Below are 13,761 nucleotides of genomic sequence, written 5' to 3'. Positions count from 1 at the left end.
ACTGGTTCACAGTTTTTTCCGCTCCTCCATGTGATAGTCTTTCAGCTGTGTGATGTTTGTGAGGTGTGTGGCATGAAGAGTCCATTTGAAATCCCCCCTCACAACACTGAAATAAGATTCAGTTCTGGGCTTTGACTTGGCCATTCTAGGACCCTCCATTTCTTTCTTTTCAGCACTCCCTTGCTGGATTTATTGGTATGTCGAAGGTCATTGTCATGTCGTAAGGTCCACTTTTGGCTGAGGTTCAATGTTCTGACAGAAGGTCTCACATTATAATGAAGCGCCTGCTGGTAAATTGAAGATGTCATAGCAGATTCTGTGATGGTGAGCTGCTGAGGCTCAAATGCAGCAAAGAAGCTCCAAATCGCCATCTTACTTTACAGTTGCTATCAGGCCCTCCTGGTCAAATGTTGTCTTTGGTTTTCACCAAACATGTCTTTAGGTGCCTTTTACCAAATATCTCTTTCTTTGCCTTATCTGTCTGGTGCACATTGTTTCAGAAGATCTGGACTTTGTCTAGATGTTCATAGGTAAACTTTAGTCTTGTCTGGTAGTTCATTGTGGTTTCCCCCGGCACACCTCCCCTGTAGATCTAATTAGTGCAGCCTCCTGATAATGGTAGACTCAGGGACTTTGACATCATCAGAAACAAAAGCTACTTGTAGGTTCTGTGATCACAGAGGCCTCTTTCAGCATTTTGTGTTCTGCTCTTGGGCTGAATTTGCTGGAGCTGCCTGGCCTGAACAAGTTGGTGGTTGTTTGAAATCTTGCCAGCCTTTCATTGTGTTGTCTGTTGTTATTTTGTAATTTCATTTTAAATTCCCATAGAGTCTGTCCAATCAGATGAGTTCTTTACTATCGACAGCACACATTTGGGTCTTGTCACACAGCTCCTGATTGGTTCTTGTTAATTGGCTGTGTTGTGCTCCGCCCCCAGGCCCATTACACAGATATCCTCACTCATTTTCTTTTGTCTCATTTCAAACTTCTGTCCACTCACCCTGGATATCAACACGGCAAACAGAGACCTCTGCCTGTCTAAAGGGAATAAGAAGGTGACACGTGAGCGGACAGAGACCAGATATTTTAAATATCCTGACAGATTTGACTGGTGGGCCCAAGCTTTGTGCAGAGAGGCTCTGACTGGGACTCGGTGCTACTGGGAGATTCAGTGGAGTGGAGAAAACGTGGAGATAGGAATCGCATATAAAGGAATGAGCAGGAAAGGAGATGGCGTGTATCGTTTTGGATTCAACGACAAGTCCTGGAGTTTGTTATGGTCTGACTCCCAGTACTCTGTTTATCATAATAGCCAGCAGACTGTACTCAGCGCCCCCTACAGCCCCAGAATAGGTGTGTATCTGGACTGGCCTGCTGGCTGTGTGTCATTTTATAGCGTCTCACACACAATGACCCTCCTGCACAGGTTCAACACATCCTTCACTGAGCCGCTCTACCCGGGGTTTGGACTTGGTTGGAACACCAGTGTAAAAATCTGCATCTGACTCCATGTGACCACTGACCAGTACCCTCCACCAGTCACTTAATGTCCCCACAAGCACAGTTCCTCTTTGTGTTTTAATTTGGGGTCAAAAGGAATTTCAGAGGATGTGTGGGTGGGCAGCACCTCCGTGACTGAACTTAGGGATGAGAGCGCAGGGTGAGTGCAGCTGTCAGGGTCTCCATTTTTATAGGGCAGTGGTTCCTTTAGTCTGTCCTGAGGGCCCACTGTGGCTGCAGGTTTTTATTCCAGTCAGATTCACAATTAGTGATAATAATTTATCTTATTTATTTAGACGGTCTTTTCTTTTTCCCTTCTCTTATTCTGCTTTTAGAAAATCAAAGCAGTATGGTTTTTACATTTGTAAGACATTTAGAAATATTTCTACTTTTGCTTTAAATGCTTACCTCTCTTTTGTTGTTGTCCTATTGTTTTATTTTTTTGTGCAGTTTGCCCCCTTCATTGTATCCTAATAATAAAAATTAAAACAAACAGAACTGACAGCCAGTTAAACAACACTGAATGATCAGAGGCTGCAGTTACTTTAGTGTCAGACTCACTAATTAGTAGATAATGAATTAATCAATTAAACACCTGGAAAAGCAGAATGAAAATCAGGCTGAAAATTGTTTAAAAAATATTCATATTTATCCCCCTTATATGAGCTTAGTACATTTTAATACAAATTTACCAAATTTAGTTCTGTTATTTCTCCATTAACTCCAAAACACAGAACTTGGGAAATAACAGCTCACTTAATTAGCCCAGGAGTCCAATTAAAAACAGAAGAACACCACAGTGGGTCCCCAGGACTGAGTTTGGGAAGTGCTGTTATAGGGTATGAGTAGCCAATCAGGTGTGTGTGTGTCATAGTGAGGGGTGGTGACACCCCAGACCAACAAATACCAGTCTGACCAGAGGGGTCACTGTTCATTCACAATTAGATATGCTTCATTCAGGCTGACACTCCAAAAACTGTGTACATGCGCTATATACCAGTGACTATATTAGGAGTACAAAGTGACAGAAGTGACTAGAGTACTGCCCTCTCACCTGACATGTTGTGCCCCTCCATTGGTCACTCAAGGGGTCTGTCACCTCTGTATTAATTCACTATCAAAGTCTGAAGTCGAGGACTCACTAATCATTCAGCGGTCAGCATACACCTAAAGAAGTGGCATGTCACCTGACATCAGTGCAAAGAGGCTGATGAAGACCCAGGCAGACAGCCCCTCCACCCTGCATTACATGCCTCACCAGAAGGTAGGGACTGTGAGTTCTAAATCTGTCATCTTCATAGAACTTGTGGGGTTAAAAAAAGTGAAGGAGGAGTGAGGGGTGAGGGTGATAGAGAACAGTGTCAGGGGGGATAAAGGGTGAGATGAATGCCCTCTAGAGACAGACTGAGTCAGACCGGTGTGGCAGTTGTGTGTCTGTGCTGTTGTGACATAACTTAAATGAATAAAGAACTGAGTTATGTTTCTCCTGTCTGATTTTCTCCTCCTTTGCTCAGCACACACTGATGGCCGTCCTGTCAACACAGTTTGTATTCCTCATTGATCAAATCCTCATCCCGATACATGAATTATGTCTGATTCTTTAAGCACTCGGTCATCACACATGACATCACATGTCGATATCCATTGCTGTGTGTCCATCTTGGCTGGCTTTGTGACTGACACTAAGTTTCCATTCCCATTCTCTAATGAGCACACACAGGATCACTTTAGTGACTCATAAGACAGTCACTGTAGTTGGCCGAGGTCCTAACCCTGTCCTTTTTGTGTCACATTCTCGATGACTGAGCTCACTCTCCCTCATGATTCTGTCATTTTAGACGTTGTCTCCTCTTTTGTCTTCTCTTCTCATTTGTCATCAGCAGTCCAATCATTTCTTATGCAATTTTGAACTCTGAAGAGCACTGAGTTCTTGCTGAACAATACATCTTGACCTGACTTTAATCTCGGAGACTCTCCTCATCCTCAGACTTGGACTTAACCTGTCTAAATGAGTCAACATCAGACGGGGTGTCGTTAACCCTCTGGTGGTGTAGCTGCATCTTTTCCAGTTTCCTAAAATCGAGCTGCTACTGAGTTGGCAATGTAGAATCCAGCATGAGTCAAATTCGTAACAAACTTAATTTCTCAGTCCAGTAAAGTTTGCTATAAAAAGGTTTTGTGAAAATTCACAGCAAAACAGTTCATACAAAAATAGAGAAAAAAATGATTACACACGCAGGATAAAAAGAGGAAAAAATGTTTCTTACACAAACTTAGCTTTTTGTGGTTGAACGTCAGTTACTTTCTATACTTAAAGGTTGTGTTATTTCTCGATGGCAAACTTACATAAACTTTACTTTACACATTCAATGCATTCTATACACACAGCACATTTGATATGATCAATACCTTCAATGTGATTCTTTAGGGTTTGAAAACTGTTTGTCCTCAATGCCTTACTTACTGTAAAGCAGATCATAACTGGGGCTAATCTGTAGTCAGAGGGAGAAGAAGTAATTAGGATATTTCATTTCAATTTAGCTCGTGTAACAGAATCTCCCATAGAGTGGGGTGAGGAGCATGGACTGATCGTGTGTAGACGCACCCACCACCCGACGAACCACCTGGATTGGGACCTGAGTGCAGTGACACCTCAGCGCCACACTGGAGCAGTGGGAGGTTTTATATGATGGCTGGAGTGCCAATCCTGCCACCAACCCCCAAGTCTGCCCCCCCCCCCAAGTCTCCCGTAGACTATGCATTAATATAGAAGCAAACATTTTAACATAACTAAGAAAATGCTTCAATCAGTTTAAAATAACCTAAATAACTAACAAATGGATTTACAGGTGGTCACCATAAAGTTCTCAGGTATTTAATGTATTTCCCTTTTGTTTCAGTTGTGAGATTTATATCTTCAAATACAAAACAAATATTACATAATAGCACACTACAAAATAACAGAACAAGAAACTTCAACTAAAACAAGTCTATTGTTGTGTCATCTTGGAGGACGTCTCACATAAATGACTGGAGATGGAGTTTGTGGCTCACAGGTGATCCTCAGTTTGACGTCACAGCAATGGCAGATGCAGACTTGCGGCTCTTCTCATTTTATTTTGTGTTCCTCACACTTGCCTGATCTGCACTAGGCTGTAATGATCATCAAAATATTTGTAGAATATTGTAAGTCTGTGGAACTATTGGGGGTCGTGTAGTAATAAGGAATTATGGGTACTGGGGAGCTAATATGAAGTAGATTGTAATACAATGTGTAATGTGTACTCAGCAAAGACCTCAGTAAAAAGAACTTGTTAAAGTTTATTACTTTAAACCTTCTCCTTCTTTCTTCTTTTATGGGTGTAATATTTTGCCTTCAGATATAACAATATTCATCTTGCAATAAATTTAGTTGTTTCAAAACATCAGCAGATTTTTACTTTTCTCGTAATGACATAACTACGCACTATCTATTTCTAGCACTATTTTCAGCAAGTTGTTGCCATCAAAAACATTCTATGGCTATCCACTAGATGGCAGCACTATAGTAGGTAACTGAAATGTGTCAGCAAAGCTCACCAGCAAGATGGCTGTGTCTGTTAATGGATATACACTGAGATGTGAGTTCTCTTGTATGTCACACTTTGACAGGCTCAATGACTTACGAGTTAACATCAAGAACGCGTAAACATCCAAAAGGGAGTCAATGTGTGACTAAAATTAGATTGGAAAATGGAAAATGGATCAATCAGTCCGGTGTATGACTTGCTGATTCTGGTCAGTACATTGGAGCCATTTGCTTAGCATTAGTCCTCACAGCTCCTTACTCCTTTGTTCAAATCCCAGCCTGGACTCCGACTGTGTGTGGAGTTTACACGTCTTATCGGCGTCCGTGTGGGTTTTCTGCTGGTATACTGGTTTTCATCTCAGCTCCCAAAAATGTGCAGGCTGAGTTAATGGACGACTCTCAATTGCATGAGTGGACCTGTGATGGACTGGTGTCCCATCCAGTTTGAGCTCCTGCTTTGCACCACAAAATGGAAAGCAATAAGATGATAAGAAAATGAATGGATGGATGGGCTTGCTAAGGTCAAACTGCAGGCAAAATAGCACCTTAATTAAAGGATGAGAACAAAACAGATAAATAAGAAAATGTAAATAATACTTATGTTGCAAATTGTTAAAGATTACATGAGAGTTCAAACCAGAAGAGTGTTTCTGTGCTTTGCATTAATAATTTAGTTTGAGATAAATCTAAATATTTTTGCCGTTTATTCATAAATGTGTCACTTGACCATTTTTTAGCTTTAATATTTTTGTGCTGGGTTGAGCACACAACACTGTTATTAGGGGTGCCTCCCAAGATGCACTGTGTGCCTTTTCAAGCCTGTGTGCCTTTATAACCCCACATAGCACTCAATGTGGTGTCCGAGATTACGGATTAAATCCTCAGACATACACAGTCTTGTACTCGGATTGCTTAAAGCTTTCTGGTTAGCGACTCATAACATCTCATTCCTCTGCCTAGTTTACGGTTTTAGAAACTCAGTTCTGGAGAATTCACTTCTTTTGGTTAATATCTTCTGATACTTTTTACACAGACTTTGCTCCTGGTTTTATTTTTTGGGTTGTTCCAAACCACATTTCAGAATTTTAGACTTTGACTCTTGTCACAGCATCTTGAAAACATGTGCCTGTCTTCTGGTCTGTTTAACTTGACCACTGCAGATGATCACTAGCTCTGTTAACAGCAGAAAACTGAGAAAGAGCAGCTGGAACTAAACAAGCAGGTCATTGGAAGTACACGACAGTCCAGTCGAGTCACGTTGGACACTCGCGACTAGCATAACAACTATCAACATCCAAACATGAATGAATTTGTGTTGTTAAGGAGAGCAGTGATGGGTAAACCAAGCAAACAGTCAAATAGAGAGCAACGTTAACAGGAGGGACTCGGGGTGATTCTTCTGAGGTGAAACTTCTCCATCTAGTGGCCACTCTCCATATTACAAAAATAGTTAAACTCAGCAATGGAGTCATAAAGAGCTACGAGTTTAGGTTTATTCCAGTCTTGACAAATTAGCCAGGAACAAACATATTTCTGATATAATTTGATCAGATTCAGCATAAAAAATGTTATATATATTCCACACTCTGATACTCTTAGCTGTACGGTAGGCACTGACACTCATCAGGAGTTTTTTTTTAATATTTTCTGGTAAAACTGATAAGATGAGACCTTCTCTTAAACCAACTGCCTCTGTTCCTATGTTATACCCAACTTGTGATGCCATCTTTAGTCAGTTTGACTCTGTTTGTTTTTCCTTTTTTGCCCAAACTGTACCCACTATGAAGCCCACATCCTGCCCTCTTGATGTCATTCCACCTCACTTCTTTGCAGAGATGTTATTGTTGTTCTCCCATTGTTACTGTCCCTACATCCATTAAACATTCAGTGATCCAGGCTGTGCTTTTAAACATGGACTGGGCCTGAATTCCTTTAGTAATTTCAATCCTATTCCTAATTGTTTGTTTTGTCACAGCTGTTGTCTTTCCTTGGTAATGATGATATAATGGTGTCATTCCAGTCAGGTCCACAACTTTTCATAGCACCAAGTCTGCTCTTTTGATTGGTACTAAAGACAACAGGAATCATGTAGACAGTCAAAGATGGACAATCAGACAAGTGGACAAGGAGCCAGCTTGTTTGTTGCATCGTGTTTGGTTTTATTTGACATTAATGGACATTCTTTGAATTCTTCTTTCATGTTAATGATTGCTCTGGTTGGTCCTTTTGGCTGATAAGAGAAAGAGACATCTGGTCAAATGAGTAGGAAGAGATGGCAGGCCTTGAATGTTCATAGATGACATTTTACAATCTGAGGTGAGTTCTGTAGCCTCGTGAATTATTAGAAAGTGAGGAGAGTGAAGGTCTTGGTGTAAAATGGTTGTCCATGAAAGGACCCACACCTTATGTCATATGAAACTTAAACTGAACTTGTATTGAAATGACAATAACAGGAAGCTAAAAGTAGGGACAAATATTCAAGAGTGAGACACCATTTTCACTTCACCTCATGCATTGTCTGTTGTCTGTGAAAAGAACTCCTTTCAGGTTGGGTGGAGCACAGCCTTAAACTCAGGGGTCCTCAGACTTTTTAAACAGGGGGCCAGTTCACGGTCCCTCAGACTGTTTGGGGGCCTGTTTTGAAAAAAAAAAACATAACCGAATTCCCATGCACACTACACATATCTTATTTGTAGTGCAAAAAACATGAAAGAACAATACAATATTTACAATGAAGAACAATTTTAACCAACATAAACTCCAGTATTTCAATGAGAAGTGTGGGCCTGCTTTTGGCTGAGGAGACAGTCAATGTCCAATTCCATGTTTGTCACTGCCAGTCATAACAAGCGATGCAAGTGTGCCTCAGTTAGTCTCGACCTGGTTGGAGATTTCAGATGTTTCATTCGGGATAAAGTCTGTTCACAGACATAGGTGCTGCCAAAGATGGTTGTCATTTTAAGTTCATGGTTCCTGACATCAAGATATGTCTCAAAGGGGAGAGATGAATAGAAATTAGTAAGGCTGCTTGACTTGAATGCGTCTTTCAGAGAGTCACAATTCTGTAGTTCGGCCAGTTCCTTTTGGTAATCAACAGAAAAGCTGTATGTCCTTTTTCATGGAGATGACGCTCTTTAAATCTCATTTGAAACTCCCTTTGCAACATTTCCAGTAAATCCACACATTTTTTGTTTGGGAATGCAAATGTTAGTTTCTCAGTCAGCAGCTTTTGTGTAATGAGGAGATGGCGGAAGTTTTCCTCCTTCACTTGTTTAGTGAGGAGGTCTGATTTTACTTCAAATGCTTTCACATGTGAGTCCATATCACAGATGAGCTTCCCCTTTCCTTGAAGTTGCACATTGAAACTGTTGAGTAGCTCTGTTCCATCAGTCAGAAAGCCAAGGTGCCATTTCCATTCTGCATCTCTGGTACTTCTTTGTTTTCTGAAAGCAGAAAAGTAGAAACCTGTGGAAGTAATTCATAAAAACGTTTCAAAACTCTCCCTGGACTCAGCCAACGGACTTGAGTGTGGTACAGAATATCTTCATAGGCAACATTCAGCTCAGACAGAAATTCCTGAAACTGTCTGTGGTTTAGTGCATGAGCCCTAATGAACTTAACACAGGACACCACAACTTTCATGACAGCCCCACTTCAGTGCTTGTTGGTAGATGAGGTAGTGTATGGCTATTGGACGTGAATGGTTGTGTTTGTCCATCTCTTGGTTAATGCGTACAACCACTCATTTCATAGACCCCACCATTCTAGGAGCACCATCAGTTAGTGGCTAGTTTAGCCCAGTCCAGCTCCAAATCATTCACAGTTTGGTGAACCTTTTCATAGATATCCTCTCCTCTCCTGATGTTGTTCCTTTGATACTTTGCAGTGCAGCAAGCTCCTCTGTGACTTCAAATGAAAATGAGAAGTTGTGCAGAATCACGAACATCATTGCTTTCATCGAGTACCAATGACAAATAGCAAAGTTTTTCTGAGGAGTTTTACAAAAGCTGATGCAAATTGTCCCCCATTTCTTCAATCCTTCATGTAACTGTAGGTCCTGAAAGACTCACAGTACTAAATAAATCAGCCTTCTCTGGACACATCTCTTTGGCAACAGAAACAAGGCATTCATTAACAAATTCTCGAATGTCTGCCAGTGCGCGCTATTAGCTTGGCAACTTGAAAACCATTTTGTTGAGCTGTCAAATCATTTTTCATGTTTTAATATTTTGTCTTTCTCACTTGTCTGACCAAACAATCATATTTGTCTTTATGTCAAGTTTCATAGTGTCGACACAAATTGTATTCCTTGAACTCAGCCACTGACTCCTGGCACACCAGACAAACAGCTCTCTTCTTGCACTGCATGACAAAGTAATCGTAGGTCCACCGTTCTTTGAATATCCTGCACTCGGAGTCAATTTTTCTTTTCCTTGACAGAATTGTTTCCAAAGGGATGAACAATAGTAATTACTTCTTTTGGGTGGGTGCGTCCATGCCCCTGGCTACTACCTGTCTGCCTCAGCATGGTGAAGGTGGCTTGGCTTGGTGTGTCCTCGGCTCCAGCGAATCATGCTGGATCAAGCGGGTGGCTGCAGCCACAGCAGCTCCCTCGATAACAGCGAGGGCCAGGTAAATGACCTTGGGGGGCCGTCAGTGCCGGATTAACCAATAGGCACATGTAGCATATGCTACGGGCCCCGCAATTTCGGGGGCCCCCAAATGGTGGACCCAATATTTAATGAAAAAGTGTAGCATTGAAAAACTGGTCTTTAAAAATATTATCTTTACGTTTTTAAACTGTAAATTTCTTACACAAGAAAACTTTAGGGGCCCAACACATAAAATTCACATAAATATTATAAGATTCTTATTATAATCGAGAGTAAAATAATTATTTAGTCCGGTTTGAACTGTTCAGAATCTAAACTTCAGATGATGCAGACCAAAAGGGCCCCCAAATTTGAAATGTGCTACGGGCCCCCAAAGCTCTTAATCCGGCCCTGGGGGCCGTAGTCTGAGGACCCCTTATTTAAGGCTTTATAAACCATCAGCAGTATTTTAAAGTCAATTCTAAATGAAACAGGTAACCAGTGTAGTGACATCATGACTGGGGTGATGTGCTCGGATTTTCTTTTCCTAGTTCCTAGTTCTATCAGCTGAATTCTGCACTCATTGTAACTGATTGATGTCTTTTATGGGTGGTCCTGAGAGGAGTGTGTTACAGTAATCTAGCTGACTGAAAACAAAAGCGTGAACTAATTTTTCAGCATCCTGCAAAGTTATAAGAGGCCTAACTTTTGCTATATTTCTTACATGAAAAAATGCTGTCCTAGCGATCTGATTAATATGTGATTTCAAATTCAGGTCCGAGTCAATAGTTACACCTAAATTCTTTACCTCCGTCTTGACTTGTAATCCTAATGGATCAAGTTTATTTCTAAGATCCTCATTATATCCATTATTGACAGTCACTAAGATTTCTCCTTTCTCCTAGATCCTTATGGGACACCATATATAGAATATCAGGTGTCTTTGAAGTATAATTACAAAAACTAACAAAGAATTTTATATCTGTTAAGTAAGATTCAAACCAATGTAAGACCCTGCCAGAGAGGCCCACCTACTGACTACGTTTATTGTGATCAATGGTATCAAATTTCACACGATTGTAATGGAAATGAAGACAACCCTCCAATTTGAAGAGTTAATGTATGGTTTCAAGATGTTGTCGACTGCGACTTTAAAGGAAGGCCGAGTATCGGTGCTGACAAGATACATCAGTCTGGAGATGAGTCTCCACCACCAGGAGCTGACATTCCTTCATGTAAATGAGCAGCTTCAGAGCCAGCAGCAGGGAAACCTGTAAAAACAACAAGCCTGCCAATTGAATTCTCCTTAGTGTGACAACAGTGAGTGGTCCTCTTAAGGAAAGCTACCTAAAAGAGCCACATAAAGACTCCATATTGGCACTTGGCTCAGGCACTACAACATGTTTCAGGACTGTCCTTAGGCCATTCTAACAAAACATTATTTTTCTTTGTCTGTCAGAGAGTTTTAGAATCACCATTACTCCAAACAGGCCTGTTTGTAGAATTCCTTGTGTAGGAGAAAAACTGCTATGATGTTTTGCATCAGACTACTCACTCGTCATTTTAGTTTGATTCAGCATGAAAAATCTCAGTCTACCCATAATAGAAAAGTGGGAAAAGGAGGCCCTGTGCTACCTAAAATTAGAAGAAATCAAAGCTACCATCTGAGGAACTGCTAAAATCTTCTTTAGAATTTATGAAAATGTATTCACGTTGTCCTCACATAAGAATGTCGAGTGTCTATTAGCCCTTTGGATGCTTCAGTATCTTCACGTGACGACTGCATGTTGGGTTATCTGACTTACTGTACGGCTCTCCAGACAGCATGGCGATGGTGTTACAGCTGAATTTGAAATGAGATATCGGATTATTTTTGTATGCTGAATTGCTCTGAATCATAATAATCTAATAAAATTAATGAGGAGATAAAATACAATACAATTAAAATACAATACAATTTATTTTTGTATAGCCCAACATCACAAAAGAAGTGCCGCAATGGGCTTTAACAGGCCCTGCCTCTTGACAGCCCCCCAGCCTCGACTCTATAAGAACACAAGGAAAAACTCCCAAAAAAACCTGTGTAGGGAAAAAGTGGAAGAACCCTCAGGAATGGCAGTTCAAAAAGAGACCCCTTTCCAGGTAGGTTGGGTGTGCAGTGGGTGTCAAAAAGAAGGGGATCAATACAACACAATACACAGAACAGAACAAATCCTCAATACAGTATAAAAATAAAAATTTTACAAGTATGGAGAAGAATTTAACAGTACATGATATCACATAATAGGATTTGGATTTGCTTAGAGTCCTGGAGACCTCGCCCATCAGGCCGCCTCCCCCATTTGACCATTCCATAGCTGACTCAGCGCTGAGCCAGCCAATCCGATGAAAGGACCCCTCTTTCCCAAGATTCCTGCGATCCTCCATCAGAGATGACTTTACCTTAGGCAGGCAAAACAACTTGGCAGGTGGTCCGTGGCACCAAGTGCCACCTTTGAGTACCGAGAAGAGAAACAGAATAGGTGAGGGTTAGTATACAATTATAACTATCATGTTACTTATATTTTAGTGTTAATAACTGACAGCAGAGATGCAGTCTGTACAGTTAATCAGCAGCTCTAGTCAGGGTGTGCTAAACTGAAGTAGTGAGTCTTCAGCCAGGATTTAAAAGCTGAGGCCGAAGGGGCATCTCTTATAGTAGCAGGCAGACCACTCCACAGTTTAGGGGTCCTGTAACTTAAAGCTCGACCTCCCACTGTTATTTTATTAATCCTTGGAATCATAAGCAGACCAGCATCTTGAGATCTTAATATGCACTCTGGCTTGTAAGTCATGATAAGTTCAGACAAGTAAGCTGGACCTCGGCGATTTAATGCTTTATATGTTAAATGGAGGATTTTGAAAAATGCCCTAAACTTAACTGGGAGCCAGTGTAAGAACTTAAGAACTGGAGCTATGTGTTCGTATTTTCTTGTTCTTGTAATAATTGTTGCAGCAGCATTTTGGATTAACTGGAGGCTGAATAAAGAACAGTTTGAACATCCAGTGAACACCACATTGCAGAAATCAATCCTACTAGAAATAAATGCATGAATTAATTTCTCAGAATCCTGTTTATTTAGAAAGCGCCTTAATTTCCCACCGTTTCTAAGATGGAAGAAAAATGATTTGGACAACTTTGTAACGTGCACTTTAAATGATATGCTAGAGTCAAAGATAACTCCTAGATTGTGGGCTGATTCAGTAAAATTAATGGGGATTCAAATTGAGTTAAATGATGACAGAATATTGTTGTGATCAGCGTCATTCCCTCCAACAATTAACATCTCTGTTTTATCTGTTGTGATGGATGGCCGGCTAAATATTCCGGCCCACACCTCCAGGCTGCCAGGTGGAGCCCTCCCAACAGCATGAAGGTTCCCCAAATTCCAGCAGGGCCTTATGGACCTTGTAGTTTGTATACACAGCCCTGGTGGATACCTTGGGGACCACCGGGAGTCGCTGTAGGGAGGCTGTCAGACTCTTACGTGCCCTAAAAGGACTTTTACCGTGACCCGGCAAGTAATGAGAACTTGTGGATTGTTGGACAGGAACCACTTCCGGGTTAGGAGGTATAAAAGGACTCTGGGAAAGCCCAGACATTGAGCTGAGCTGGGAGGAAGGGTGGCGAAGTGTCTGGGAGAGGAGGAGTGATTATTGTATTGGATTATTGAATATTGGTATTTGTATGTGTAGTGTGGAGTGGAGGGTGCTTAGTGCACAGTATTATTATAAAAATAAAAAGTCTTGGACTTTTACCTGGTGTTTGGCGTGCTACCTGAGGGTTCGAGAGGTGGATAACAGCCTCAACTGTTACACTGGCGTAGTCGGCAGGAATCTCTGGCCATCCGTTGGCAGAGGACCTGATATTAAATCATTTGTTCAAACAGTGAACCCTAAGAAGGTAACGTCGAAGCACCCGAAGGTCGAAACTTCACACTATTACAAGAGTGCTGCGACAGTGAGCCTTATTCTACTTCGGACCATGATGGGGAAGAAATCCAGCAAAAAGAATGGGAGTCGCCCAAAGGTACAGACCATACCTGACACCGATTGACTCTG

General features: G+C 41.2%; 1 protein-coding gene across 1 annotated transcript in view; it reads right to left on the bottom strand.

The window, feature by feature from the left end:
• The window catches only part of LOC114643530 (protein NLRC5-like), a 1,801,805-nt gene that overhangs the window by 602,966 nt on the left and 1,185,078 nt on the right, over positions 1-13,761 (bottom strand). The gene's annotated exons all lie outside the window — the stretch shown is intronic.

This window comes from Erpetoichthys calabaricus, chromosome 4, assembly GCF_900747795.2.
Source record: "Erpetoichthys calabaricus chromosome 4, fErpCal1.3, whole genome shotgun sequence".
Taxonomy (NCBI): Eukaryota; Metazoa; Chordata; class Cladistia; order Polypteriformes; family Polypteridae; genus Erpetoichthys; species Erpetoichthys calabaricus.
The sequence above is the reverse complement of the archived record's forward strand: the minus strand, read 5'-3'. Positions and strand labels throughout refer to the sequence as shown.